The 26,519-nt window shown below is 50.4% G+C and overlaps 40 non-coding genes across 40 annotated transcripts; 31 read left to right on the forward strand and 9 right to left on the reverse strand.

The window, feature by feature from the left end:
- Positions 1-397: 397 nt before the first annotated feature.
- Positions 398-469, reverse strand: Trnag-ucc (transfer RNA glycine (anticodon UCC)). The gene has a single exon. It is a non-coding gene; the product is annotated as a tRNA-Gly (tRNA).
- A 331-nt stretch (positions 470-800) lies between these two features.
- Trnag-gcc (transfer RNA glycine (anticodon GCC)) lies at positions 801-871 on the forward strand. Its single transcript has one exon. It is a non-coding gene; the product is annotated as a tRNA-Gly (tRNA).
- A 293-nt stretch (positions 872-1,164) lies between these two features.
- Trnam-cau (transfer RNA methionine (anticodon CAU)) lies at positions 1,165-1,237 on the forward strand. The gene has a single exon. It is a non-coding gene; the product is annotated as a tRNA-Met (tRNA).
- A 456-nt stretch (positions 1,238-1,693) lies between these two features.
- Trnae-uuc (transfer RNA glutamic acid (anticodon UUC)) lies at positions 1,694-1,765 on the forward strand. Its single transcript has one exon. It is a non-coding gene; the product is annotated as a tRNA-Glu (tRNA).
- A 257-nt stretch (positions 1,766-2,022) lies between these two features.
- Trnai-aau (transfer RNA isoleucine (anticodon AAU)) lies at positions 2,023-2,096 on the forward strand. The gene has a single exon. It is a non-coding gene; the product is annotated as a tRNA-Ile (tRNA).
- A 741-nt stretch (positions 2,097-2,837) lies between these two features.
- On the reverse strand, positions 2,838-2,909 carry Trnag-ucc (transfer RNA glycine (anticodon UCC)). Its single transcript has one exon. It is a non-coding gene; the product is annotated as a tRNA-Gly (tRNA).
- Positions 2,910-3,240: 331 nt separating this feature from the next.
- Positions 3,241-3,311, forward strand: Trnag-gcc (transfer RNA glycine (anticodon GCC)). Its single transcript has one exon. It is a non-coding gene; the product is annotated as a tRNA-Gly (tRNA).
- Positions 3,312-3,604: 293 nt separating this feature from the next.
- Positions 3,605-3,677, forward strand: Trnam-cau (transfer RNA methionine (anticodon CAU)). Its single transcript has one exon. It is a non-coding gene; the product is annotated as a tRNA-Met (tRNA).
- A 456-nt stretch (positions 3,678-4,133) lies between these two features.
- Positions 4,134-4,205, forward strand: Trnae-uuc (transfer RNA glutamic acid (anticodon UUC)). The gene has a single exon. It is a non-coding gene; the product is annotated as a tRNA-Glu (tRNA).
- A 257-nt stretch (positions 4,206-4,462) lies between these two features.
- On the forward strand, positions 4,463-4,536 carry Trnai-aau (transfer RNA isoleucine (anticodon AAU)). Its single transcript has one exon. It is a non-coding gene; the product is annotated as a tRNA-Ile (tRNA).
- A 741-nt stretch (positions 4,537-5,277) lies between these two features.
- Trnag-ucc (transfer RNA glycine (anticodon UCC)) lies at positions 5,278-5,349 on the reverse strand. Its single transcript has one exon. It is a non-coding gene; the product is annotated as a tRNA-Gly (tRNA).
- Positions 5,350-5,680: 331 nt separating this feature from the next.
- Positions 5,681-5,751, forward strand: Trnag-gcc (transfer RNA glycine (anticodon GCC)). The gene has a single exon. It is a non-coding gene; the product is annotated as a tRNA-Gly (tRNA).
- Positions 5,752-6,044: 293 nt separating this feature from the next.
- Trnam-cau (transfer RNA methionine (anticodon CAU)) lies at positions 6,045-6,117 on the forward strand. The gene has a single exon. It is a non-coding gene; the product is annotated as a tRNA-Met (tRNA).
- A 456-nt stretch (positions 6,118-6,573) lies between these two features.
- Positions 6,574-6,645, forward strand: Trnae-uuc (transfer RNA glutamic acid (anticodon UUC)). Its single transcript has one exon. It is a non-coding gene; the product is annotated as a tRNA-Glu (tRNA).
- Positions 6,646-6,902: 257 nt separating this feature from the next.
- On the forward strand, positions 6,903-6,976 carry Trnai-aau (transfer RNA isoleucine (anticodon AAU)). Its single transcript has one exon. It is a non-coding gene; the product is annotated as a tRNA-Ile (tRNA).
- Positions 6,977-7,717: 741 nt separating this feature from the next.
- Trnag-ucc (transfer RNA glycine (anticodon UCC)) lies at positions 7,718-7,789 on the reverse strand. The gene has a single exon. It is a non-coding gene; the product is annotated as a tRNA-Gly (tRNA).
- Positions 7,790-8,120: 331 nt separating this feature from the next.
- On the forward strand, positions 8,121-8,191 carry Trnag-gcc (transfer RNA glycine (anticodon GCC)). Its single transcript has one exon. It is a non-coding gene; the product is annotated as a tRNA-Gly (tRNA).
- Positions 8,192-8,484: 293 nt separating this feature from the next.
- Positions 8,485-8,557, forward strand: Trnam-cau (transfer RNA methionine (anticodon CAU)). Its single transcript has one exon. It is a non-coding gene; the product is annotated as a tRNA-Met (tRNA).
- A 6,775-nt stretch (positions 8,558-15,332) lies between these two features.
- Trnai-aau (transfer RNA isoleucine (anticodon AAU)) lies at positions 15,333-15,406 on the forward strand. The gene has a single exon. It is a non-coding gene; the product is annotated as a tRNA-Ile (tRNA).
- A 741-nt stretch (positions 15,407-16,147) lies between these two features.
- On the reverse strand, positions 16,148-16,219 carry Trnag-ucc (transfer RNA glycine (anticodon UCC)). The gene has a single exon. It is a non-coding gene; the product is annotated as a tRNA-Gly (tRNA).
- Positions 16,220-16,550: 331 nt separating this feature from the next.
- On the forward strand, positions 16,551-16,621 carry Trnag-gcc (transfer RNA glycine (anticodon GCC)). Its single transcript has one exon. It is a non-coding gene; the product is annotated as a tRNA-Gly (tRNA).
- A 293-nt stretch (positions 16,622-16,914) lies between these two features.
- On the forward strand, positions 16,915-16,987 carry Trnam-cau (transfer RNA methionine (anticodon CAU)). The gene has a single exon. It is a non-coding gene; the product is annotated as a tRNA-Met (tRNA).
- Positions 16,988-17,443: 456 nt separating this feature from the next.
- Positions 17,444-17,515, forward strand: Trnae-uuc (transfer RNA glutamic acid (anticodon UUC)). The gene has a single exon. It is a non-coding gene; the product is annotated as a tRNA-Glu (tRNA).
- A 257-nt stretch (positions 17,516-17,772) lies between these two features.
- Positions 17,773-17,846, forward strand: Trnai-aau (transfer RNA isoleucine (anticodon AAU)). The gene has a single exon. It is a non-coding gene; the product is annotated as a tRNA-Ile (tRNA).
- Positions 17,847-18,587: 741 nt separating this feature from the next.
- Trnag-ucc (transfer RNA glycine (anticodon UCC)) lies at positions 18,588-18,659 on the reverse strand. The gene has a single exon. It is a non-coding gene; the product is annotated as a tRNA-Gly (tRNA).
- Positions 18,660-18,990: 331 nt separating this feature from the next.
- Trnag-gcc (transfer RNA glycine (anticodon GCC)) lies at positions 18,991-19,061 on the forward strand. Its single transcript has one exon. It is a non-coding gene; the product is annotated as a tRNA-Gly (tRNA).
- Positions 19,062-19,779: 718 nt separating this feature from the next.
- Trnae-uuc (transfer RNA glutamic acid (anticodon UUC)) lies at positions 19,780-19,851 on the forward strand. Its single transcript has one exon. It is a non-coding gene; the product is annotated as a tRNA-Glu (tRNA).
- A 257-nt stretch (positions 19,852-20,108) lies between these two features.
- Positions 20,109-20,182, forward strand: Trnai-aau (transfer RNA isoleucine (anticodon AAU)). The gene has a single exon. It is a non-coding gene; the product is annotated as a tRNA-Ile (tRNA).
- Positions 20,183-20,923: 741 nt separating this feature from the next.
- Positions 20,924-20,995, reverse strand: Trnag-ucc (transfer RNA glycine (anticodon UCC)). The gene has a single exon. It is a non-coding gene; the product is annotated as a tRNA-Gly (tRNA).
- Positions 20,996-21,326: 331 nt separating this feature from the next.
- Positions 21,327-21,397, forward strand: Trnag-gcc (transfer RNA glycine (anticodon GCC)). Its single transcript has one exon. It is a non-coding gene; the product is annotated as a tRNA-Gly (tRNA).
- A 293-nt stretch (positions 21,398-21,690) lies between these two features.
- On the forward strand, positions 21,691-21,763 carry Trnam-cau (transfer RNA methionine (anticodon CAU)). Its single transcript has one exon. It is a non-coding gene; the product is annotated as a tRNA-Met (tRNA).
- A 456-nt stretch (positions 21,764-22,219) lies between these two features.
- On the forward strand, positions 22,220-22,291 carry Trnae-uuc (transfer RNA glutamic acid (anticodon UUC)). The gene has a single exon. It is a non-coding gene; the product is annotated as a tRNA-Glu (tRNA).
- Positions 22,292-22,548: 257 nt separating this feature from the next.
- Positions 22,549-22,622, forward strand: Trnai-aau (transfer RNA isoleucine (anticodon AAU)). The gene has a single exon. It is a non-coding gene; the product is annotated as a tRNA-Ile (tRNA).
- Positions 22,623-23,363: 741 nt separating this feature from the next.
- Trnag-ucc (transfer RNA glycine (anticodon UCC)) lies at positions 23,364-23,435 on the reverse strand. The gene has a single exon. It is a non-coding gene; the product is annotated as a tRNA-Gly (tRNA).
- Positions 23,436-23,766: 331 nt separating this feature from the next.
- Trnag-gcc (transfer RNA glycine (anticodon GCC)) lies at positions 23,767-23,837 on the forward strand. The gene has a single exon. It is a non-coding gene; the product is annotated as a tRNA-Gly (tRNA).
- Positions 23,838-24,130: 293 nt separating this feature from the next.
- Trnam-cau (transfer RNA methionine (anticodon CAU)) lies at positions 24,131-24,203 on the forward strand. The gene has a single exon. It is a non-coding gene; the product is annotated as a tRNA-Met (tRNA).
- A 456-nt stretch (positions 24,204-24,659) lies between these two features.
- Positions 24,660-24,731, forward strand: Trnae-uuc (transfer RNA glutamic acid (anticodon UUC)). Its single transcript has one exon. It is a non-coding gene; the product is annotated as a tRNA-Glu (tRNA).
- A 257-nt stretch (positions 24,732-24,988) lies between these two features.
- On the forward strand, positions 24,989-25,062 carry Trnai-aau (transfer RNA isoleucine (anticodon AAU)). Its single transcript has one exon. It is a non-coding gene; the product is annotated as a tRNA-Ile (tRNA).
- A 741-nt stretch (positions 25,063-25,803) lies between these two features.
- Trnag-ucc (transfer RNA glycine (anticodon UCC)) lies at positions 25,804-25,875 on the reverse strand. The gene has a single exon. It is a non-coding gene; the product is annotated as a tRNA-Gly (tRNA).
- Positions 25,876-26,206: 331 nt separating this feature from the next.
- On the forward strand, positions 26,207-26,277 carry Trnag-gcc (transfer RNA glycine (anticodon GCC)). Its single transcript has one exon. It is a non-coding gene; the product is annotated as a tRNA-Gly (tRNA).
- The last annotated feature ends 242 nt before the right edge of the window (positions 26,278-26,519 follow it).

Genomic DNA, 26,519 nt, shown 5'->3' on the forward strand with positions numbered 1-26,519 from the left:
TCGCGCCGTGCGGCCACAGTGAAATGAAGGAGCGTGTTGTAAAATTTTCAACAAAGAAAAAAAGAAATGTGCTAGTAATAAAACTGAATTTGTCTGACAGAACATGTAAAATCACACAATGCACGATAACAGGCAGCAGGTCTTTACTTGAGGCATAAGTAATGTTGTGCCCGCCTCGCCATACCTCTCTCAGTCGTTTCGCGTGCTTGTCCTTCTGATATAGGCCGATTGGAGAGCGTCAGCTCTCGCGTCAGCCGAGCAAAGTCGAGACAAGTCGAGACTCAAGCGGAATCGACGCACACAATATAGGGTGGCCTGCAGCCAGTAAGAGGAGGAAAGAAACATTAATTTAATGACGCGTGGCAAAAGTACTCATACGCAGAAGTAAAACGCAGGCTGCGGTGGCCGGGAATCGAACCCGGATCAACTGCTTGGAAGGCAACTATGCTGACCATTACACCACCACCGCACGGTTTTCTTCCGCGCACGCCGCGCTGTGTCTGCTTCCCGCCTGTCGGCGGCGGCTGAAGGTGGTCGCAGCAGCAGGCGCATTACGGGGTAGGCGAGCGCATCCAGACAGCGTCTCTACGCACATTTCGCGTCCTTTGGCAAGAGTCGTCGCGTGCGTGCGCCGCAACACTACTTAGACGATCGCGTTCGGGCGTCATTTTTAAGCAGTGCAGCGCAGGATTCAGCGTTTGTAGCATTCTCTCGAGAGGATGCCACGGCGCTGGACGGCAGTCCCACTTTCCCTTCAGACGTCTGCCGCGGAAAGCACAAGGAAGCTGCAAACTAGCTGAGCATCGGTGGTTCAGTGGTAGAATGCTCGCCTGCCACGCGGGCGGCCCGGGTTCGATTCCCGGCCGATGCATCATTTTGTTTTTTCCCCGATAGTGGAGCTGCGTGTCCTTCGCACTCGAAGTGCGTGGGCCACGAGAATGAACCGCGGGATTCCGTGTGGAAACAACCAAACACGCAGCGCGCACGTCTTCTCGTTTGGACTCCTGCGTGCTATTGTGCATACTGGCGTCGGCCTATCATCGCAAGTTGCCTGCAGCGCCGGGAATGCACGTGTAGTAACAGAAAAAATGAGCCAGCAAGTGCAGACTCTCTACCACTAGTATTTGCTACTTGCCGAGATACCAGAAGGTTTGGCCATCACGTGCCTCGGTAGCGCAGTAGGCAGCGCGTAAGTCTCATAATCTTAAGGTCGTGAGTTCGATCCTCACCCGGGGCATTTAATTTACTTCCGTTCACAGCTAAATTGACGGCTCTGGGGTTGCGAAGGAGCAAAACAGCTTGTAGTTTGTTATCCATAAGGCTTCAACAACTCAGCGTGAAAATGCTTACTTCCCGTTATTACTACTTGCAGTTCTTTTGTGAAATTTTCAAGAAAAAATGTACTAGTAATAAAACTGAATTTCGTATGATATAACATGTAAAGTCACACAGTGTATGACCTGCTATATAATGACAGGCTGCAGGTCTTTACTTGCGAAATAAGTAAATAAATATTACTACTCACAGCTTTGCTTTTCCTCCTACCCCTGTAACAACGAGGCCAAAAGCAACGGACTGTGACTTTTGCCATGCGCGCCTCGGCATGGGAGAGCGAAAAGATGCTCGCAAACAGGGAAAGTGCGACACGGAAAGCCAGTGGAGGGGGTGTAAACCCCAAAAATAAGCGTGCGCGTCCGGTGTGGTCTAGTGGCTAGGATACCTGGCTTTCACCCAGGAGGCCCGGGTTCGATTCCCGGTACCGGAATGTAATTTTTTCGGAACAAAACACGACAAGTTTGGACCCTGCGAAATGCTGTTTCACGTCCTCCTCGCGTTATAGCTACTGGTTCATAAACGTGAGCTGAAAACAGTCGAGAGAAACGGGCACGCAATGAAATTACTACGAGCAGCGGAATAAAGGGAGAAGAGACCCTGGTCCACTGTTGGACTGCTACCATAGAAATGTTACCTGTAAATACGCAGAGCCACTCCGTCTAAGCGCTGGAAGACGGAGTGCACCGAGGCCCGTTAGCTCAGTTGGTTAGAGCGTCGTGCTAATAACGCGAAGGTCGTGGGTTCGATCCCCCCACGGGCCACTTCGATTTTACTACTTCAAAAAGGCAACGCCGATTTCCCCGGGCAAGTATGGTGACAAAGAAATCGTCACATTGTGTGGGAGCTGATAGGGGACCCGAAAGCGACTTGTCGGGACGCGCTAAAACACTTCACAGGTCACAGCACGCTGAACACACAGTTTGTCGTCCGATCACCGCTACTGCGCGACGCTGGGCGTTGTCAGTGCTTGGGCGGGTGACCGCCTGCGAACACAGGGCGCTGCCGACAGTTTCAATTCGTATTTCTCTTTTCTCGTCGGTTTCGGAGCTGCAGCGCTATTCGGTCTAGGGCACTGGCGCCACGTTTTGCCTCTCGGTATGCCAAGTCGCGCCGTGCGGCCACAGTGAAATGAAGGAGCGTGTTGTAAAATTTTCAACAAAGAAAAAAAGAAATGTGCTAGTAATAAAACTGAATTTGTCTGACAGAACATGTAAAATCACACAATGCACGATAACAGGCAGCAGGTCTTTACTTGAGGCATAAGTAATGTTGTGCCCGCCTCGCCATACCTCTCTCAGTCGTTTCGCGTGCTTGTCCTTCTGATATAGGCCGATTGGAGAGCGTCAGCTCTCGCGTCAGCCGAGCAAAGTCGAGACAAGTCGAGACTCAAGCGGAATCGACGCACACAATATAGGGTGGCCTGCAGCCAGTAAGAGGAGGAAAGAAACATTAATTTAATGACGCGTGGCAAAAGTACTCATACGCAGAAGTAAAACGCAGGCTGCGGTGGCCGGGAATCGAACCCGGATCAACTGCTTGGAAGGCAACTATGCTGACCATTACACCACCACCGCACGGTTTTCTTCCGCGCACGCCGCGCTGTGTCTGCTTCCCGCCTGTCGGCGGCGGCTGAAGGTGGTCGCAGCAGCAGGCGCATTACGGGGTAGGCGAGCGCATCCAGACAGCGTCTCTACGCACATTTCGCGTCCTTTGGCAAGAGTCGTCGCGTGCGTGCGCCGCAACACTACTTAGACGATCGCGTTCGGGCGTCATTTTTAAGCAGTGCAGCGCAGGATTCAGCGTTTGTAGCATTCTCTCGAGAGGATGCCACGGCGCTGGACGGCAGTCCCACTTTCCCTTCAGACGTCTGCCGCGGAAAGCACAAGGAAGCTGCAAACTAGCTGAGCATCGGTGGTTCAGTGGTAGAATGCTCGCCTGCCACGCGGGCGGCCCGGGTTCGATTCCCGGCCGATGCATCATTTTGTTTTTTCCCCGATAGTGGAGCTGCGTGTCCTTCGCACTCGAAGTGCGTGGGCCACGAGAATGAACCGCGGGATTCCGTGTGGAAACAACCAAACACGCAGCGCGCACGTCTTCTCGTTTGGACTCCTGCGTGCTATTGTGCATACTGGCGTCGGCCTATCATCGCAAGTTGCCTGCAGCGCCGGGAATGCACGTGTAGTAACAGAAAAAATGAGCCAGCAAGTGCAGACTCTCTACCACTAGTATTTGCTACTTGCCGAGATACCAGAAGGTTTGGCCATCACGTGCCTCGGTAGCGCAGTAGGCAGCGCGTAAGTCTCATAATCTTAAGGTCGTGAGTTCGATCCTCACCCGGGGCATTTAATTTACTTCCGTTCACAGCTAAATTGACGGCTCTGGGGTTGCGAAGGAGCAAAACAGCTTGTAGTTTGTTATCCATAAGGCTTCAACAACTCAGCGTGAAAATGCTTACTTCCCGTTATTACTACTTGCAGTTCTTTTGTGAAATTTTCAAGAAAAAATGTACTAGTAATAAAACTGAATTTCGTATGATATAACATGTAAAGTCACACAGTGTATGACCTGCTATATAATGACAGGCTGCAGGTCTTTACTTGCGAAATAAGTAAATAAATATTACTACTCACAGCTTTGCTTTTCCTCCTACCCCTGTAACAACGAGGCCAAAAGCAACGGACTGTGACTTTTGCCATGCGCGCCTCGGCATGGGAGAGCGAAAAGATGCTCGCAAACAGGGAAAGTGCGACACGGAAAGCCAGTGGAGGGGGTGTAAACCCCAAAAATAAGCGTGCGCGTCCGGTGTGGTCTAGTGGCTAGGATACCTGGCTTTCACCCAGGAGGCCCGGGTTCGATTCCCGGTACCGGAATGTAATTTTTTCGGAACAAAACACGACAAGTTTGGACCCTGCGAAATGCTGTTTCACGTCCTCCTCGCGTTATAGCTACTGGTTCATAAACGTGAGCTGAAAACAGTCGAGAGAAACGGGCACGCAATGAAATTACTACGAGCAGCGGAATAAAGGGAGAAGAGACCCTGGTCCACTGTTGGACTGCTACCATAGAAATGTTACCTGTAAATACGCAGAGCCACTCCGTCTAAGCGCTGGAAGACGGAGTGCACCGAGGCCCGTTAGCTCAGTTGGTTAGAGCGTCGTGCTAATAACGCGAAGGTCGTGGGTTCGATCCCCCCACGGGCCACTTCGATTTTACTACTTCAAAAAGGCAACGCCGATTTCCCCGGGCAAGTATGGTGACAAAGAAATCGTCACATTGTGTGGGAGCTGATAGGGGACCCGAAAGCGACTTGTCGGGACGCGCTAAAACACTTCACAGGTCACAGCACGCTGAACACACAGTTTGTCGTCCGATCACCGCTACTGCGCGACGCTGGGCGTTGTCAGTGCTTGGGCGGGTGACCGCCTGCGAACACAGGGCGCTGCCGACAGTTTCAATTCGTATTTCTCTTTTCTCGTCGGTTTCGGAGCTGCAGCGCTATTCGGTCTAGGGCACTGGCGCCACGTTTTGCCTCTCGGTATGCCAAGTCGCGCCGTGCGGCCACAGTGAAATGAAGGAGCGTGTTGTAAAATTTTCAACAAAGAAAAAAAGAAATGTGCTAGTAATAAAACTGAATTTGTCTGACAGAACATGTAAAATCACACAATGCACGATAACAGGCAGCAGGTCTTTACTTGAGGCATAAGTAATGTTGTGCCCGCCTCGCCATACCTCTCTCAGTCGTTTCGCGTGCTTGTCCTTCTGATATAGGCCGATTGGAGAGCGTCAGCTCTCGCGTCAGCCGAGCAAAGTCGAGACAAGTCGAGACTCAAGCGGAATCGACGCACACAATATAGGGTGGCCTGCAGCCAGTAAGAGGAGGAAAGAAACATTAATTTAATGACGCGTGGCAAAAGTACTCATACGCAGAAGTAAAACGCAGGCTGCGGTGGCCGGGAATCGAACCCGGATCAACTGCTTGGAAGGCAACTATGCTGACCATTACACCACCACCGCACGCTTTTCTTCCGCGCACGCCGCGCTGTGTCTGCTTCCCGCCTGTCGGCGGCGGCTGAAGGTGGTCGCAGCAGCAGGCGCATTACGGGGTAGGCGAGCGCATCCAGACAGCGTCTCTACGCACATTTCGCGTCCTTTGGCAAGAGTCGTCGCGTGCGTGCGCCGCAACACTACTTAGACGATCGCGTTCGGGCGTCATTTTTAAGCAGTGCAGCGCAGGATTCAGCGTTTGTAGCATTCTCTCGAGAGGATGCCACGGCGCTGGACGGCAGTCCCACTTTCCCTTCAGACGTCTGCCGCGGAAATCACAAGGAAGCTGCAAACTAGCTGAGCATCGGTGGTTCAGTGGTAGAATGCTCGCCTGCCACGCGGGCGGCCCGGGTTCGATTCCCGGCCGATGCATCATTTTGTTTTTTCCCCGATAGTGGAGCTGCGTGTCCTTCGCACTCGAAGTGCGTGGGCCACGAGAATGAACCGCGGGATTCCGTGTGGAAACAACCAAACACGCAGCGCGCACGTCTTCTCGTTTGGACTCCTGCGTGCTATTGTGCATACTGGCGTCGGCCTATCATCGCAAGTTGCCTGCAGCGCCGGGAATGCACGTGTAGTAACAGAAAAAATGAGCCAGCAAGTGCAGACTCTCTACCACTAGTATTTGCTACTTGCCGAGATACCAGAAGGTTTGGCCATCACGTGCCTCGGTAGCGCAGTAGGCAGCGCGTAAGTCTCATAATCTTAAGGTCGTGAGTTCGATCCTCACCCGGGGCATTTAATTTACTTCCGTTCACAGCTAATTTGACGGCTCTGGGGTTGCGAAGGAGCAAAACAGCTTGTAGTTTGTTATCCATAAGGCTTCAACAACTCAGCGTGAAAATGCTTACTTCCCGTTATTACTACTTGCAGTTCTTTTGTGAAATTTTCAAGAAAAAATGTACTAGTAATAAAACTGAATTTCGTATGATATAACATGTAAAGTCACACAGTGTATGACCTGCTATATAATGACAGGCTGCAGGTCTTTACTTGCGAAATAAGTAAATAAATATTACTACTCACAGCTTTGCTTTTCCTCCTACCCCTGTAACAACGAGGCCAAAAGCAACGGACTGTGACTTTTGCCATGCGCGCCTCGGCATGGGAGAGCGAAAAGATGCTCGCAAACAGGGAAAGTGCGACACGGAAAGCCAGTGGAGGGGGTGTAAACCCCAAAAATAAGCGTGCGCGTCCGGTGTGGTCTAGTGGCTAGGATACCTGGCTTTCACCCAGGAGGCCCGGGTTCGATTCCCGGTACCGGAATGTAATTTTTTCGGAACAAAACACGACAAGTTTGGACCCTGCGAAATGCTGTTTCACGTCCTCCTCGCGTTATAGCTACTGGTTCATAAACGTGAGCTGAAAACAGTCGAGAGAAACGGGCACGCAATGAAATTACTACGAGCAGCGGAATAAAGGGAGAAGAGACCCTGGTCCACTGTTGGACTGCTACCATAGAAATGTTACCTGTAAATACGCAGAGCCACTCCGTCTAAGCGCTGGAAGACGGAGTGCACCGAGGCCCGTTAGCTCAGTTGGTTAGAGCGTCGTGCTAATAACGCGAAGGTCGTGGGTTCGATCCCCCCACGGGCCACTTCGATTTTACTACTTCAAAAAGGCAACGCCGATTTCCCCGGGCAAGTATGGTGACAAAGAAATCGTCACATTGTGTGGGAGCTGATAGGGGACCCGAAAGCGACTTGTCGGGACGCGCTAAAACACTTCACAGGTCACAGCACGCTGAACACACAGTTTGTCGTCCGATCACCGCTACTGCGCGACGCTGGGCGTTGTCAGTGCTTGGGCGGGTGACCGCCTGCGAACACAGGGCGCTGCCGACAGTTTCAATTCGTATTTCTCTTTTCTCGTCGGTTTCGGAGCTGCAGCGCTATTCGGTCTAGGGCACTGGCGCCACGTTTTGCCTCTCGGTATGCCAAGTCGCGCCGTGCGGCCACAGTGAAATGAAGGAGCGTGTTGTAAAATTTTCAACAAAGAAAAAAAGAAATGTGCTAGTAATAAAACTGAATTTGTCTGACAGAACATGTAAAATCACACAATGCACGATAACAGGCAGCAGGTCTTTACTTGAGGCATAAGTAATGTTGTGCCCGCCTCGCCATACCTCTCTCAGTCGTTTCGCGTGCTTGTCCTTCTGATATAGGCCGATTGGAGAGCGTCAGCTCTCGCGTCAGCCGAGCAAAGTCGAGACAAGTCGAGACTCAAGCGGAATCGACGCACACAATATAGGGTGGCCTGCAGCCAGTAAGAGGAGGAAAGAAACATTAATTTAATGACGCGTGGCAAAAGTACTCATACGCAGAAGTAAAACGCAGGCTGCGGTGGCCGGGAATCGAACCCGGATCAACTGCTTGGAAGGCAACTATGCTGACCATTACACCACCACCGCACGCTTTTCTTCCGCGCACGCCGCGCTGTGTCTGCTTCCCGCCTGTCGGCGGCGGCTGAAGGTGGTCGCAGCAGCAGGCGCATTACGGGGTAGGCGAGCGCATCCAGACAGCGTCTCTACGCACATTTCGCGTCCTTTGGCAAGAGTCGTCGCGTGCGTGCGCCGCAACACTACTTAGACGATCGCGTTCGGGCGTCATTTTTAAGCAGTGCAGCGCAGGATTCAGCGTTTGTAGCATTCTCTCGAGAGGATGCCACGGCGCTGGACGGCAGTCCCACTTTCCCTTCAGACGTCTGCCGCGGAAAGCACAAGGAAGCTGCAAACTAGCTGAGCATCGGTGGTTCAGTGGTAGAATGCTCGCCTGCCACGCGGGCGGCCCGGGTTCGATTCCCGGCCGATGCATCATTTTGTTTTTTCCCCGATAGTGGAGCTGCGTGTCCTTCGCACTCGAAGTGCGTGGGCCACGAGAATGAACCGCGGGATTCCGTGTGGAAACAACCAAACACGCAGCGCGCACGTCTTCTCGTTTGGACTCCTGCGTGCTATTGTGCATACTGGCGTCGGCCTATCATCGCAAGTTGCCTGCAGCGCCGGGAATGCACGTGTAGTAACAGAAAAAATGAGCCAGCAAGTGCAGACTCTCTACCACTAGTATTTGCTACTTGCCGAGATACCAGAAGGTTTGGCCATCACGTGCCTCGGTAGCGCAGTAGGCAGCGCGTAAGTCTCATAATCTTAAGGTCGTGAGTTCGATCCTCACCCGGGGCATTTAATTTACTTCCGTTCACAGCTAATTTGACGGCTCTGGGGTTGCGAAGGAGCAAAACAGCTTGTAGTTTGTTATCCATAAGGCTTCAACAACTCAGCGTGAAAATGCTTACTTCCCGTTATTACTACTTGCAGTTCTTTTGTGAAATTTTCAAGAAAAAATGTACTAGTAATAAAACTGAATTTCGTATGATATAACATGTAAAGTCACACAGTGTATGACCTGCTATATAATGACAGGCTGCAGGTCTTTACTTGCGAAATAAGTAAATAAATATTACTACTCACAGCTTTGCTTTTCCTCCTACCCCTGTAACAACGAGGCCAAAAGCAACGGACTGTGACTTTTGCCATGCGCGCCTCGGCATGGGAGAGCGAAAAGATGCTCGCAAACAGGGAAAGTGCGACACGGAAAGCCAGTGGAGGGGGTGTAAACCCCAAAAATGAGCGTGCGCGTCCGGTGTGGTCTAGTGGCAGTCTGCCTGCAGCGGCGGTGGCGAGCGGTTCGTCGTGCTGTGCTTCGCTCTGCGGCTGGCTTTGTTTACATCCGCTGTGTAAGTCTGTGCGTTTTCGCCGGCGCTTCGCAGTAGTTAGATATTCTGTCAACGTTCGAAAATGCAGTAATGGCTCAACTTAGTAGAAAGGACACTCTGAAATTTACCTTTGATCGACGTTTTGCTCGACCTAAATCTTTCGAAATTGAGGATTGGTTAGAGGAAGTTGTTCAAGTTCCGTTTGAAGATACTGTTGGTTTTCACTTGTCAATTGTGAGTAGTGTGATGTACTTGAAGCTGAAAAACCCTGAGTTATGCGAACGAGTTGTCAATAATACCGGTGGTAAGCTTAAGTTTAAACACAGTGATGGAAATATTGGCGAAGTTACTGTCGATCATGTGGGACTTGGTATTCGAACAATTCGAATTTTTGAGCTACCCTTTGAAGTTCCTACAGATGCGATCAATCTTGTTATTGCACCCTTTGGGAAGGTCCTCAGTAATTTTGCAGAAAAATGGTCCGGTGCTCACAAATATCCGGTTTTGAACGGTGTCAGGCAGTTGAAGGTGGACTTATTACGACATATTCCGTCTTACATTAACGTTTGCGGTTATCGAGGTATCGTAATTTATGATGGTCAACCACGAACGTGTGCAGCTTGCAATTCTCCAGGTCATATTCGTTCTGAATGTATTCAAAGACGTGTTGTGCAGCTGCCGACAGGTGAAGCGGTGAAGTCCGCGGAGATGACTATTTTGTCCACCACTTACGCTTCGGTGGCTCGCGGCCAACCGACCGACCAACTGCCCATGGATACCGAAGTAGACATTCGCCCCCAACCAACCCTTCCTCCAACGGCCGAGCAACTTGTTGACATTTCTGAGCGACAAGAGCAACACCTGAGTGTGAGTGACGTGGTTGATTCCGTAGCGCAGCCCCCGACTCTGTCAACAGAACAAAATTCCACCTCCTCAGAGACGCAGGTCAGGACTGTGACTGCTGAATGTCGTTCCCCACAACCCCACCATGAAATCTCGGATTCCGATGAGCGTTGTCCACCTGCTAAATCCCCGCGGAAGAACAAGAAACGCAGAATCGCCCGCCAGGGTGCGGAAGAGGCGGCGGCGTCGTTGCGGGGAAAGGTGCAGCAAATCATGGACAAAGTCAGTGCAAAATCACCAGAATCCTCCCGACAACAGGCGCTAACTTCTGCACACCTGCGGGATGAAGATCGTGCAATCACGCTAACTGAGCCCTCTCGCGATGCTACCGGCCAGGTGTCTCCCATGTGCAGTGACGATGTTGATCATTGTTTAAAAGAACAACGACAACATCATCCTCTTGCGTCCAAGAACCCCAGCACTATAGACTGGGCGGCGGAACCAGAGGTCGAACACATGGACGCTGATGCAACTGATATTCCAGTCACTTCCCGATTTCCCGAACAGCCTTCTACGGCAATAGAACCGGCACATGATGATAAGTTACTGGATCCACGGCAGGCAAACAAAGAAGAGGACTCTGACTTCTTTTAAAACGGCGCCGATTCCTTCTTACTCTCGTAAGAGCGTGAATGACTGATCAGCAGGCGTATAAAATTGGTACATTAAATATAAATAAAATCCGCAGTTCCCTCAAACTCGACAACATCGTAGACCTCTTATACGCCGCTGACATTGATATCCTCTTGCTTCAGGAGGTCGCCGACATTGCTTTGGACCACATTCCCGGTTATAATGTGACGGCCAATCCGGGACACGGTTCTGATTTAGGCACCGCTATTCTCACGAAAGAAGGAATTATCGTCCAGAATGTAGAACGACTCATAAGTTGTAGGGGAATTGGCGTGACTATCAATAATGTTAGACTCCTAAATCTGTATGCACCATCCGGCTCAACTAATAGGCGACGCCGAGCGGACTTTTTCAAGGAAGAAATACTTCCGCTTTTTGCAACACAATGTGACCACCTAATATTGGCGGGAGATTTTAACTGTGTACTTAACGCCAAAGATCAGACGCCGCATTTCAATAAATCGATTGAATTAGAACAGATCGTCAAGGATTTACGTTTAGTCGATACGTGGGAGCACAAGTTTGGTACAACACCTGGTTTTACTCACGTCACGAATCATTCAGCGAGTAGATTGGACCGCATTTACGTATCGGACACTCTCAGACAGCGAATTTTACAAACTGAGGTCTGGCCAACCAGTTTCTCCGACCATGCGGCTTATATTTGCACGCTGAATTTGGGGAAACAGGAAACCTACCGAGGCAAAGGACTATGGAAACTAAATGTTGCACATTTAGACGATCCTGAATGCAGAGAAGCCTTCACTCGAGCGTGGAATGAAAGTGAAGCCAAATTCAGTACGTACGGCTCGGCATTGCAATGGTGGCTCGAATGCGCTAAACCGAAAATTCGTAAATCCATGATACAATATTCCCGGAATAAGAACTGGTGGTTTAAGAGAACGATGGAGTTTTATTATCAATGTCTTCGAGACTTATATACTCTTGATGCCACTGTGATTGACAACTACCCCCGCATTAAAAGACTGCAAGCAAAAATATTACTTTTGAAACGAAAACAGATGGAAGGTTACAAAATTAGAGGTCGGGTTTCGACTATGGCAAAAGGCGAACAGCCATCCATTTATCACCTGATACGTGAAACTAAACGAGCACGGACAAAGATCTTAACTGAACTACAATCCGAAGACGGCACGATTCTAACTCGGCAACACGATATCAGAGACGCCGTTCAAACTTATTGCACTGACTTGATGTCCAATAAACCTACCGACGACGAAGCCCTTGCAGAGTTCCGGAGCAGCTTAACGCACAGGCTTAGCCCTGCGGATGTAGCCGAACTCGTCACCGATGTAACGGAAGATGAACTGGAAGATGTGGTGTTCCACAGTCCAAAAAACAAATCTCCCGGATGTGACGGTCTCCCGGTGGAACTTTATCAAGTCTTCTGGCCACAACTGAAGACAAAGCTGACGGTGCTCTGCAACGAACTTCTCCAACCGGACATGCCCATTCCTCCGCCATTCAGTGAAGGACTTGTGGTCTTACTCCCGAAACGGACGAGCAATAACACCGTCGCAACTTTGCGACCCATTACGTTGCTCAACAGCGACTACAAAATTTTTGCTCGCATTCTCGCAACGAGAATGAAAACTGTGATGCATACCGTCATTGGATCACATCAAACGAGTGTTGGAAAGGACAGAGCTATATATCAGACATTATCAGACTATCGAGATGTGATTTCTGTTGCGGACGCTTGCAAAATCCGATGTGCTATCGTAACTTTAGATTTCGCACAGGCTTTCGACAGAGTGAACCATCCTTACCTTTTCCAGATAATGCAGACTCTGGGTTTTCCTCCGCAGTTCATCAGCATCATACAGAAATTGTTACGGAATAGTACATCCAAACTTGTCGTTAACGGTCAGCCAAGTCGCGCCGTCCCGATAAACAGTTCTGTTAGGCAGGGCTGCCCTATGTCGATGGCGCTGTTTGCCATTGCGATCGAACCGCTGCTAGTCACCTTGACGGAACGTTTACAAGGACTCCACATACACGGGCAGAAGATAGTGTGCCGAGCTTACGCTGATGATGTTACCTTCCTAGCTATGAATGTCAATGAGGTCGAGAGGGGTCTCCTGATCATCTCACAATATGAAAAGGCATCTGGTGCGAAACTGCATTGGACGAAATCAGGGATCATGAACGTTGGGCAAGGCATAGGCGCGATCGGTCATGGCCAGCTTAAAGAGATCACTAGGATGACGTGTCTCGGTGTCGATTTTCGGAACACCATCCGCCACACCATTGCCGCCAATTATAAGCAATTGCTCAACAAAATTCGTGCTTGTGCGAAGTTACATAGCGTCAGGAAATTGGACGAGCTTCAAAAGGTTGAATTGGCCAATATTTATATCACTGCCAAAATCAATTATGTGGCTCAAGTTTTGCCCATCCCCACCGATATAGCCAAATGCATGCTGTCCGCGCTTGGACACTTTGTATGTCGTGGCCAGATCTTTAAAGTTCGATATGACACCTTGACACTCCCAACGCGAGATGGCGGACTCAGTCTCATCGATGTACACAAGAAAGCGAAAGCTCTTTATTTCTGCAAAACTTACAAGCTATGGAAACAGTCACCGACCAGTCTGACCGCTCTTGTCCTGAATGAAATCGCACCGACTGATCTTCAACCGCCAATTGATGTGCACCATATACCGACTGCGCTCTACCACTTCAAGAGTTTTCTCTTAGAGTATAGTTATGTCCATACAACAGTCTCTGAACAGAATTTGACGACAGTTAAGGCAATCTACAACTCCTTTGTGGCAACTAAATCACGGAATGTTATCGAAAAAAAATTTCCAAACTACAACTGGGACGCGACGTGGCAAAACATCCACAGCCCCTACTTACCTTCGCAAGTAAAGGCGACGTGGTACGCTGCCGTCAATAGAAAAATCCCGACGCAGTCCAGGCTTCATGCAATTCATTTGCAGGACTCGCCAATGTGTGTCACGTGTAATCTCATAGACAGCGAAGAACACCGTTTCGTCTGTGGTACCACGAAAGATATATGGGGTTACGCCCGACAGAAACTGTCGAGCATCAAGAGGACCTCACCATCTGCGATAACGCCAGCTGACTTTCTCAACCCTGATGCAATCCCATTTCCCAGGACAAAGCGGAATGCTGTCAACTGGATAATAGGTCACACAGTGCACTATATTTTTAGTACTGGCGATAAGAACAAAGACGATTTCGTTCTATACCTGACCCTGCAGCACAGCATGATCGCACGCGAACGTAACTACAAGGCGACCTTTGCCAACTTTTTAAGCAAGACCATTGTGTGATATGCGATTCGACACTCGACCCGTCAGCCTTGCCATGACGGGGAACGTAATATTTAAAGAACGCCCGAAACTATACCACGAGACATGAATGCATGTTTAACCTTCTTTCGAAGTAAGGCGAAACCGACTATTCGCTACATCATTGAGGAGCAGCAGAGGACAATAACAGACGAAAGATGTGAAGACAACACTAGAGAAAAAAACAAACACTTTTCGTTTTCTTATATTTTGCACCAACAAAGGAGAAGATTCCTTTTTAATCACTTATTTCTTATTTATTTATTTATTAATTCTAACCAGAAAAGGTACTTTAGTTCGAACACTGCTTAACATAGTTGATAGTGTCATCATTTTTTTTTTGCCGTTAACGCCTCACTCACCTAGAAGAAACGGATTGAGTTCTGGTGGAAGAATGGATCCCTTCTGGTAGATCCTCATAAAAAAAAAAAAAAAAAAAAGAGGAAAAAAAAAAAAGTGGTTCAAACAAAATTATAAATAAAAAATAAAAAATTAAAAAAATTTCACATATACAAATGGGTGACTGGTATGGGGGCGACATCGAGGCCAGGCCTCAGGATTCTTGACCCCTGCCCTCTTTGCCGCCGCCTGCCTGCCACTACTTCATTAAAAAAAAAAACAAAAAAAAAAAAACAAAAAATAAAAATAAAAAAATAAAAAAAAAGTGGCTAGGATACCTGGCTCTCACCCAAAAATATTCAAAAAAAAAAAAAAAAAAAATGGATAAGGCGTCGGACTTCGGATCTGAAGCTTACAGGTTCGAATGCTGTCACGCTCGTGTTTTATCAGTTAAAAAAAAAAAAAAAAAAAAAAAAAAAGAAAAAAAAAAAAAAAAAAAAAAAAAAAAAATGGATAAGGCGTCGGACTTCAAAAAAAAAAAAAAGTGGTAAAGCACTGGTCTAATAAACCAGGGGTTGTGAGTTCCCATCCTCAGAGGAGAAAAAAAAAAAAAAAAAAAAAAAAAAGTGGTAGAGCAGTGGTCTAATAAACCAGGGGTCGTAAGTTCCATCCTCACAGGAGAAAGATGAATTAAAAAAAAAAAAAAAAAAAGTGGCTAGGATACCTGGCTTTCACCCAGGAGGCCCGGGTTCGATTCCCGGTACCGGAATGTAATTTTTTCGGAACAAAACACGACAAGTTTGGACCCTGCGAAATGCTGTTTCACGTCCTCCTCGCGTTATAGCTACTGGTTCATAAACGTGAGCTGAAAACAGTCGAGAGAAACGGGCACGCAATGAAATTACTACGAGCAGCGGAATAAAGGGAGAAGAGACCCTGGTCCACTGTTGGACTGCTACCATAGAAATGTTACCTGTAAATACGCAGAGCCACTCCGTCTAAGCGCTGGAAGACGGAGTGCACCGAGGCCCGTTAGCTCAGTTGGTTAGAGCGTCGTGCTAATAACGCGAAGGTCGTGGGTTCGATCCCCCCACGGGCCACTTCGATTTTACTACTTCAAAAAGGCAACGCCGATTTCCCCGGGCAAGTATGGTGACAAAGAAATCGTCACATTGTGTGGGAGCTGATAGGGGACCCGAAAGCGACTTGTCGGGACGCGCTAAAACACTTCACAGGTCACAGCACGCTGAACACACAGTTTGTCGTCCGATCACCGCTACTGCGCGACGCTGGGCGTTGTCAGTGCTTGGGCGGGTGACCGCCTGCGAACACAGGGCGCTGCCGACAGTTTCAATTCGTATTTCTCTTTTCTCGTCGGTTTCGGAGCTGCAGCGCTATTCGGTCTAGGGCACTGGCGCCACGTTTTGCCTCTCGGTATGCCAAGTCGCGCCGTGCGGCCACAGTGAAATGAAGGAGCGTGTTGTAAAATTTTCAACAAAGAAAAAAAGAAATGTGCTAGTAATAAAACTGAATTTGTCTGACAGAACATGTAAAATCACACAATGCACGATAACAGGCAGCAGGTCTTTACTTGAGGCATAAGTAATGTTGTGCCCGCCTCGCCATACCTCTCTCAGTCGTTTCGCGTGCTTGTCCTTCTGATATAGGCCGATTGGAGAGCGTCAGCTCTCGCGTCAGCCGAGCAAAGTCGAGACAAGTCGAGACTCAAGCGGAATCGACGCACACAATATAGGGTGGCCTGCAGCCAGTAAGAGGAGGAAAGAAACATTAATTTAATGACGCGTGGCAAAAGTACTCATACGCAGAAGTAAAACGCAGGCTGCGGTGGCCGGGAATCGAACCCGGATCAACTGCTTGGAAGGCAACTATGCTGACCATTACACCACCACCGCACGCTTTTCTTCCGCGCACGCCGCGCTGTGTCTGCTTCCCGCCTGTCGGCGGCGGCTGAAGGTGGTCGCAGCAGCAGGCGCATTACGGGGTAGGCGAGCGCATCCAGACAGCGTCTCTACGCACATTTCGCGTCCTTTGGCAAGAGTCGTCGCGTGCGTGCGCCGCAACACTACTTAGACGATCGCGTTCGGGCGTCATTTTTAAGCAGTGCAGCGCAGGATTCAGCGTTTGTAGCATTCTCTCGAGAGGATGCCACGGCGCTGGACGGCAGTCCCACTTTCCCTTCAGACGTCTGCCGCGGAAAGCACAAGGAAGCTGCAAACTAGCTGAGCATCGGTGGTTCAGTGGTAGAATGCTCGCCTGCCACGCGGGCGGCCCGGGTTCGATTCCCGGCCGATGCATCATTTTGTTTTTTCCCCGATAGTGGAGCTGCGTGTCCTTCGCACTCGAAGTGCGTGGGCCACGAGAATGAACCGCGGGATTCCGTGTGGAAACAACCAAACACGCAGCGCGCACGTCTTCTCGTTTGGACTCCTGCGTGCTATTGTGCATACTGGCGTCGGCCTATCATCGCAAGTTGCCTGCAGCGCCGGGAATGCACGTGTAGTAACAGAAAAAATGAGCCAGCAAGTGCAGACTCTCTACCACTAGTATTTGCTACTTGCCGAGATACCAGAAGGTTTGGCCATCACGTGCCTCGGTAGCGCAGTAGGCAGCGCGTAAGTCTCATAATCTTAAGGTCGTGAGTTCGATCCTCACCCGGGGCATTTAATTTACTTCCGTTCACAGCTAAATTGACGGCTCTGGGGTTGCGAAGGAGCAAAACAGCTTGTAGTTTGTTATCCATAAGGCTTCAACAACTCAGCGTGAAAATGCTTACTTCCCGTTATTACTACTTGCAGTTCTTTTGTGAAATTTTCAAGAAAAAATGTACTAGTAATAAAACTGAATTTCGTATGATATAACATGTAAAGTCACACAGTGTATGACCTGCTATATAATGACAGGCTGCAGGTCTTTACTTGCGAAATAAGTAAATAAATATTACTACTCACAGCTTTGCTTTTCCTCCTACCCCTGTAACAACGAGGCCAAAAGCAACGGACTGTGACTTTTGCCATGCGCGCCTCGGCATGGGAGAGCGAAAAGATGCTCGCAAACAGGGAAAGTGCGACACGGAAAGCCAGTGGAGGGGGTGTAAACCCCAAAAATAAGCGTGCGCGTCCGGTGTGGTCTAGTGGCTAGGATACCTGGCTTTCACCCAGGAGGCCCGGGTTCGATTCCCGGTACCGGAATGTAATTTTTTCGGAACAAAACACGACAAGTTTGGACCCTGCGAAATGCTGTTTCACGTCCTCCTCGCGTTATAGCTACTGGTTCATAAACGTGAGCTGAAAACAGTCGAGAGAAACGGGCACGCAATGAAATTACTACGAGCAGCGGAATAAAGGGAGAAGAGACCCTGGTCCACTGTTGGACTGCTACCATAGAAATGTTACCTGTAAATACGCAGAGCCACTCCGTCTAAGCGCTGGAAGACGGAGTGCACCGAGGCCCGTTAGCTCAGTTGGTTAGAGCGTCGTGCTAATAACGCGAAGGTCGTGGGTTCGATCCCCCCACGGGCCACTTCGATTTTACTACTTCAAAAAGGCAACGCCGATTTCCCCGGGCAAGTATGGTGACAAAGAAATCGTCACATTGTGTGGGAGCTGATAGGGGACCCGAAAGCGACTTGTCGGGACGCGCTAAAACACTTCACAGGTCACAGCACGCTGAACACACAGTTTGTCGTCCGATCACCGCTACTGCGCGACGCTGGGCGTTGTCAGTGCTTGGGCGGGTGACCGCCTGCGAACACAGGGCGCTGCCGACAGTTTCAATTCGTATTTCTCTTTTCTCGTCGGTTTCGGAGCTGCAGCGCTATTCGGTCTAGGGCACTGGCGCCACGTTTTGCCTCTCGGTATGCCAAGTCGCGCCGTGCGGCCACAGTGAAATGAAGGAGCGTGTTGTAAAATTTTCAACAAAGAAAAAAAGAAATGTGCTAGTAATAAAACTGAATTTGTCTGACAGAACATGTAAAATCACACAATGCACGATAACAGGCAGCAGGTCTTTACTTGAGGCATAAGTAATGTTGTGCCCGCCTCGCCATACCTCTCTCAGTCGTTTCGCGTGCTTGTCCTTCTGATATAGGCCGATTGGAGAGCGTCAGCTCTCGCGTCAGCCGAGCAAAGTCGAGACAAGTCGAGACTCAAGCGGAATCGACGCACACAATATAGGGTGGCCTGCAGCCAGTAAGAGGAGGAAAGAAACATTAATTTAATGACGCGTGGCAAAAGTACTCATACGCAGAAGTAAAACGCAGGCTGCGGTGGCCGGGAATCGAACCCGGATCAACTGCTTGGAAGGCAACTATGCTGACCATTACACCACCACCGCACGCTTTTCTTCCGCGCACGCCGCGCTGTGTCTGCTTCCCGCCTGTCGGCGGCGGCTGAAGGTGGTCGCAGCAGCAGGCGCATTACGGGGTAGGCGAGCGCATCCAGACAGCGTCTCTACGCACATTTCGCGTCCTTTGGCAAGAGTCGTCGCGTGCGTGCGCCGCAACACTACTTAGACGATCGCGTTCGGGCGTCATTTTTAAGCAGTGCAGCGCAGGATTCAGCGTTTGTAGCATTCTCTCGAGAGGATGCCACGGCGCTGGACGGCAGTCCCACTTTCCCTTCAGACGTCTGCCGCGGAAAGCACAAGGAAGCTGCAAACTAGCTGAGCATCGGTGGTTCAGTGGTAGAATGCTCGCCTGCCACGCGGGCGGCCCGGGTTCGATTCCCGGCCGATGCATCATTTTGTTTTTTCCCCGATAGTGGAGCTGCGTGTCCTTCGCACTCGAAGTGCGTGGGCCACGAGAATGAACCGCGGGATTCCGTGTGGAAACAACCAAACACGCAGCGCGCACGTCTTCTCGTTTGGACTCCTGCGTGCTATTGTGCATACTGGCGTCGGCCTATCATCGCAAGTTGCCTGCAGCGCCGGGAATGCACGTGTAGTAACAGAAAAAATGAGCCAGCAAGTGCAGACTCTCTACCACTAGTATTTGCTACTTGCCGAGATACTTCCGTTCACAGCTAAATTGACGGCTCTGGGGTTGCGAAGGAGCAAAACAGCTTGTAGTTTGTTATCCATAAGGCTTCAACAACTCAGCGTGAAAATGCTAACTTCCCGTTATTACTACTTGCAGTTCTTTTGTGAAATTTTCAAGAAAAAATGTACTAGTAATAAAACTGAATTTCGTATGATATAACATGTAAAGTCACACAGTGTATGACCTGCTATATAATGACAGGCTGCAGGTCTTTACTTGCGAAATAAGTAAATAAATATTACTACTCACAGCTTTGCTTTTCCTCCTACCCCTGTAACAACGAGGCCAAAAGCAACGGACTGTGACTTTTGCCATGCGCGCCTCGGCATGGGAGAGCGAAAAGATGCTCGCAAACAGGGAAAGTGCGACACGGAAAGCCAGTGGAGGGGGTGTAAACCCCAAAAATAAGCGTGCGCGTCCGGTGTGGTCTAGTGGCTAGGATACCTGGCTTTCACCCAGGAGGCCCGGGTTCGATTCCCGGTACCGGAATGTAATTTTTTCGGAACAAAACACGACAAGTTTGGACCCTGCGAAATGCTGTTTCACGTCCTCCTCGCGTTATAGCTACTGGTTCATAAACGTGAGCTGAAAACAGTCGAGAGAAACGGGCACGCAATGAAATTACTACGAGCAGCGGAATAAAGGGAGAAGAGACCCTGGTCCACTGTTGGACTGCTACCATAGAAATGTTACCTGTAAATACGCAGAGCCACTCCGTCTAAGCGCTGGAAGACGGAGTGCACCGAGGCCCGTTAGCTCAGTTGGTTAGAGCGTCGTGCTAATAACGCGAAGGTCGTGGGTTCGATCCCCCCACGGGCCACTTCGATTTTACTACTTCAAAAAGGCAACGCCGATTTCCCCGGGCAAGTATGGTGACAAAGAAATCGTCACATTGTGTGGGAGCTGATAGGGGACCCGAAAGCGACTTGTCGGGACGCGCTAAAACACTTCACAGGTCACAGCACGCTGAACACACAGTTTGTCGTCCGATCACCGCTACTGCGCGACGCTGGGCGTTGTCAGTGCTTGGGCGGGTGACCGCCTGCGAACACAGGGCGCTGCCGACAGTTTCAATTCGTATTTCTCTTTTCTCGTCGGTTTCGGAGCTGCAGCGCTATTCGGTCTAGGGCACTGGCGCCACGTTTTGCCTCTCGGTATGCCAAGTCGCGCCGTGCGGCCACAGTGAAATGAAGGAGCGTGTTGTAAAATTTTCAACAAAGAAAAAAAGAAATGTGCTAGTAATAAAACTGAATTTGTCTGACAGAACATGTAAAATCACACAATGCACGATAACAGGCAGCAGGTCTTTACTTGAGGCATAAGTAATGTTGTGCCCGCCTCGCCATACCTCTCTCAGTCGTTTCGCGTGCTTGTCCTTCTGATATAGGCCGATTGGAGAGCGTCAGCTCTCGCGTCAGCCGAGCAAAGTCGAGACAAGTCGAGACTCAAGCGGAATCGACGCACACAATATAGGGTGGCCTGCAGCCAGTAAGAGGAGGAAAGAAACATTAATTTAATGACGCGTGGCAAAAGTACTCATACGCAGAAGTAAAACGCAGGCTGCGGTGGCCGGGAATCGAACCCGGATCAACTGCTTGGAAGGCAACTATGCTGACCATTACACCACCACCGCACGCTTTTCTTCCGCGCACGCCGCGCTGTGTCTGCTTCCCGCCTGTCGGCGGCGGCTGAAGGTGGTCGCAGCAGCAGGCGCATTACGGGGTAGGCGAGCGCATCCAGACAGCGTCTCTACGCACATTTCGCGTCCTTTGGCAAGAGTCGTCGCGTGCGTGCGCCGCAACACTACTTAGACGATCGCGTTCGGGCGTCATTTTTAAGCAGTGCAGCGCAGGATTCAGCGTTTGTAGCATTCTCTCGAGAGGATGCCACGGCGCTGGACGGCAGTCCCACTTTCCCTTCAGACGTCTGCCGCGGAAAGCACAAGGAAGCTGCAAACTAGCTGAGCATCGGTGGTTCAGTGGTAGAATGCTCGCCTGCCACGCGGGCGGCCCGGGTTCGATTCCCGGCCGATGCATCATTTTGTTTTTTCCCCGATAGTGGAGCTGCGTGTCCTTCGCACTCGAAGTGCGTGGGCCACGAGAATGAACCGCGGGATTCCGTGTGGAAACAACCAAACACGCAGCGCGCACGTCTTCTCGTTTGGACTCCTGCGTGCTATTGTGCATACTGGCGTCGGCCTATCATCGCAAGTTGCCTGCAGCGCCGGGAATGCACGTGTAGTAACAGAAAAAATGAGCCAGCAAGTGCAGACTCTCTACCACTAGTATTTGCTACTTGCCGAGATACCAGAAGGTTTGGCCATCACGTGCCTCGGTAGCGCAGTAGGCAGCGCGTAAGTCTCATAATCTTAAGGTCGTGAGTTCGATCCTCACCCGGGGCATTTAATTTACTTCCGTTCACAGCTAAATTGACGGCTCTGGGGTTGCGAAGGAGCAAAACAGCTTGTAGTTTGTTATCCATAAGGCTTCAACAACTCAGCGTGAAAATGCTTACTTCCCGTTATTACTACTTGCAGTTCTTTTGTGAAATTTTCAAGAAAAAATGTACTAGTAATAAAACTGAATTTCGTATGATATAACATGTAAAGTCACACAGTGTATGACCTGCTATATAATGACAGGCTGCAGGTCTTTACTTGCGAAATAAGTAAATAAATATTACTACTCACAGCTTTGCTTTTCCTCCTACCCCTGTAACAACGAGGCCAAAAGCAACGGACTGTGACTTTTGCCATGCGCGCCTCGGCATGGGAGAGCGAAAAGATGCTCGCAAACAGGGAAAGTGCGACACGGAAAGCCAGTGGAGGGGGTGTAAACCCCAAAAATAAGCGTGCGCGTCCGGTGTGGTCTAGTGGCTAGGATACCTGGCTTTCACCCAGGAGGCCCGGGTTCGATTCCCGGTACCGGAATGTAATTTTTTCGGAACAAAACACGACAAGTTTGGACCCTGCGAAATGCTGTTTCACGTCCTCCTCGCGTTATAGCTACTGGTTCATAAACGTGAGCTGAAAACAGTCGAGAGAAACGGGCACGCAATGAAATTACTACGAGCAGCGGAATAAAGGGAGAAGAGACCCTGGTCCACTGTTGGACTGCTACCATAGAAATGTTACCTGTAAATACGCAGAGCCACTCCGTCTAAGCGCTGGAAGACGGAGTGCACCGAGGCCCGTTAGCTCAGTTGGTTAGAGCGTCGTGCTAATAACGCGAAGGTCGTGGGTTCGATCCCCCCACGGGCCACTTCGATTTTACTACTTCAAAAAGGCAACGCCGATTTCCCCGGGCAAGTATGGTGACAAAGAAATCGTCACATTGTGTGGGAGCTGATAGGGGACCCGAAAGCGACTTGTCGGGACGCGCTAAAACACTTCACAGGTCACAGCACGCTGAACACACAGTTTGTCGTCCGATCACCGCTACTGCGCGACGCTGGGCGTTGTCAGTGCTTGGGCGGGTGACCGCCTGCGAACACAGGGCGCTGCCGACAGTTTCAATTCGTATTTCTCTTTTCTCGTCGGTTTCGGAGCTGCAGCGCTATTCGGTCTAGGGCACTGGCGCCACGTTTTGCCTCTCGGTATGCCAAGTCGCGCCGTGCGGCCACAGTGAAATGAAGGAGCGTGTTGTAAAATTTTCAACAAAGAAAAAAAGAAATGTGCTAGTAATAAAACTGAATTTGTCTGACAGAACATGTAAAATCACACAATGCACGATAACAGGCAGCAGGTCTTTACTTGAGGCATAAGTAATGTTGTGCCCGCCTCGCCATACCTCTCTCAGTCGTTTCGCGTGCTTGTCCTTCTGATATAGGCCGATTGGAGAGCGTCAGCTCTCGCGTCAGCCGAGCAAAGTCGAGACAAGTCGAGACTCAAGCGGAATCGACGCACACAATATAGGGTGGCCTGCAGCCAGTAAGAGGAGGAAAGAAACATTAATTTAATGACGCGTGGCAAAAGTACTCATACGCAGAAGTAAAACGCAGGCTGCGGTGGCCGGGAATCGAACCCGGATCAACTGCTTGGAAGGCAACTATGCTGACCATTACACCACCACCGCACGCTTTTCTTCCGCGCACGCCGCGCTGTGTCTGCTTCCCGCCTGTCGGCGGCGGCTGAAGGTGGTCGCAGCAGCAGGCGCATTACGGGGTAGGCGAGCGCATCCAGACAGCGTCTCTACGCACATTTCGCGTCCTTTGGCAAGAGTCGTCGCGTGCGTGCGCCGCAACACTACTTAGACGATCGCGTTCGGGCGTCATTTTTAAGCAGTGCAGCGCAGGATTCAGCGTTTGTAGCATTCTCTCGAGAGGATGCCACGGCGCTGGACGGCAGTCCCACTTTCCCTTCAGACGTCTGCCGCGGAAAGCACAAGGAAGCTGCAAACTAGCTGAGCATCGGTGGTTCAGTGGTAGAATGCTCGCCTGCCACGCGGGCGGCCCGGGTTCGATTCCCGGCCGATGCATCATTTTGTTTTTTCCCCGATAGTGGAGCTGCGTGTCCTTCGCACTCGAAGTGCGTGGGCCACGAGAATGAACCGCGGGATTCCGTGTGGAAACAACCAAACACGCAGCGCGCACGTCTTCTCGTTTGGACTCCTGCGTGCTATTGTGCATACTGGCGTCGGCCTATCATCGCAAGTTGCCTGCAGCGCCGGGAATGCACGTGTAGTAACAGAAAAAATGAGCCAGCAAGTGCAGACTCTCTACCACTAGTATTTGCTACTTGCCGAGATACCAGAAGGTTTGGCCATCACGTGCCTCGGTAGCGCAGTAGGCAGCGCGTAAGTCTCATAATCTTAAGGTCGTGAGTTCGATCCTCACCCGGGGCATTTAATTTACTTCCGTTCACAGCTAAATTGACGGCTCTGGGGTTGCGAAGGAGCAAAACAGCTTGTAGTTTGTTATCCATAAGGCTTCAACAACTCAGCGTGAAAATGCTTACTTCCCGTTATTACTACTTGCAGTTCTTTTGTGAAATTTTCAAGAAAAAATGTACTAGTAATAAAACTGAATTTCGTATGATATAACATGTAAAGTCACACAGTGTATGACCTGCTATATAATGACAGGCTGCAGGTCTTTACTTGCGAAATAAGTAAATAAATATTACTACTCACAGCTTTGCTTTTCCTCCTACCCCTGTAACAACGAGGCCAAAAGCAACGGACTGTGACTTTTGCCATGCGCGCCTCGGCATGGGAGAGCGAAAAGATGCTCGCAAACAGGGAAAGTGCGACACGGAAAGCCAGTGGAGGGGGTGTAAACCCCAAAAATGAGCGTGCGCGTCCGGTGTGGTCTAGTGGCTAGGATACCTGGCTTTCACCCAGGAGGCCCGGGTTCGATTCCCGGTACCGGAATGTAATTTTTTCGGAACAAAACACGACAAGTTTGGACCCTGCGAAATGCTGTTTCACGTCCTCCTCGCGTTATAGCTACTGGTTCATAAACGTGAGCTGAAAACAGTCGAGAGAAACGGGCACGCAATGAAATTACTACGAGCAGCGGAATAAAGGGAGAAGAGACCCTGGTCCACTGTTGGACTGCTACCATAGAAATGTTACCTGTAAATACGCAGAGCCACTCCGTCTAAGCGCTGGAAGACGGAGTGCACCGAGGCCCGTTAGCTCAGTTGGTTAGAGCGTCGTGCTAATAACGCGAAGGTCGTGGGTTCGATCCCCCCACGGGCCACTTCGATTTTACTACTTCAAAAAGGCAACGCCGATTTCCCCGGGCAAGTATGGTGACAAAGAAATCGTCACATTGTGTGGGAGCTGATAGGGGACCCGAAAGCGACTTGTCGGGACGCGCTAAAACACTTCACAGGTCACAGCACGCTGAACACACAGTTTGTCGTCCGATCACCGCTACTGCGCGACGCTGGGCGTTGTCAGTGCTTGGGCGGGTGACCGCCTGCGAACACAGGGCGCTGCCGACAGTTTCAATTCGTATTTCTCTTTTCTCGTCGGTTTCGGAGCTGCAGCGCTATTCGGTCTAGGGCACTGGCGCCACGTTTTGCCTCTCGGTATGCCAAGTCACGCCGTGCGGCCACAGTGAAATGAAGGAGCGTGTTGTAAAATTTTCAACAAAGAAAAAAAGAAATGTGCTAGTAATAAAACTGAATTTGTCTGACAGAACATGTAAAATCACACAATGCACGATAACAGGCAGCAGGTCTTTACTTGAGGCATAAGTAATGTTGTGCCCGCCTCGCCATACCTCTCTCAGTCGTTTCGCGTGCTTGTCCTTCTGATATAGGCCGATTGGAGAGCGTCAGCTCTCGCGTCAGCCGAGCAAAGTCGAGACAAGTCGAGACTCAAGCGGAATCGACGCACACAATATAGGGTGGCCTGCAGCCAGTAAGAGGAGGAAAGAAACATTAATTTAATGACGCGTGGCAAAAGTACTCATACGCAGAAGTAAAACGCAGGCTGCGGTGGCCGGGAATCGAACCCGGATCAACTGCTTGGAAGGCAACTATGCTGACCATTACACCACCACCGCACGCTTTTCTTCCGCGCACGCCGCGCTGTGTCTGCTTCCCGCCTGTCGGCGGCGGCTGAAGGTGGTCGCAGCAGCAGGCGCATTACGGGGTAGGCGAGCGCATCCAGACAGCGTCTCTACGCACATTTCGCGTCCTTTGGCAAGAGTCGTCGCGTGCGTGCGCCGCAACACTACTTAGACGATCGCGTTCGGGCGTCATTTTTAAGCAGTGCAGCGCAGGATTCAGCGTTTGTAGCATTCTCTCGAGAGGATGCCACGGCGCTGGACGGCAGTCCCACTTTCCCTTCAGACGTCTGCCGCGGAAAGCACAAGGAAGCTGCAAACTAGCTGAGCATCGGTGGTTCAGTGGTAGAATGCTCGCCTGCCACGCGGGCGGCCCGGGTTCGATTCCCGGCCGATGCATCATTTTGTTTTTTCCCCGATAGTGGAGCTGCGTGTCCTTCGCACTCGAAGTGCGTGGGCCACGAGAATGAACCGCGGGATTCCGTGTGGAAACAACCAAACACGCAGCGCGCACGTCTTCTCGTTTGGACTCCTGCGTGCTATTGTGCATACTGGCGTCGGCCTATCATCGCAAGTTGCCTGCAGCGCCGGGAATGCACGTGTAGTAACAGAAAAAATGAGCCAGCAAGTGCAGACTCTCT

This window comes from Schistocerca gregaria, unplaced genomic scaffold (assembly GCF_023897955.1).
Source record: "Schistocerca gregaria isolate iqSchGreg1 unplaced genomic scaffold, iqSchGreg1.2 ptg000912l, whole genome shotgun sequence".
Classification (NCBI taxonomy): Eukaryota; Metazoa; Arthropoda; class Insecta; order Orthoptera; family Acrididae; genus Schistocerca; species Schistocerca gregaria.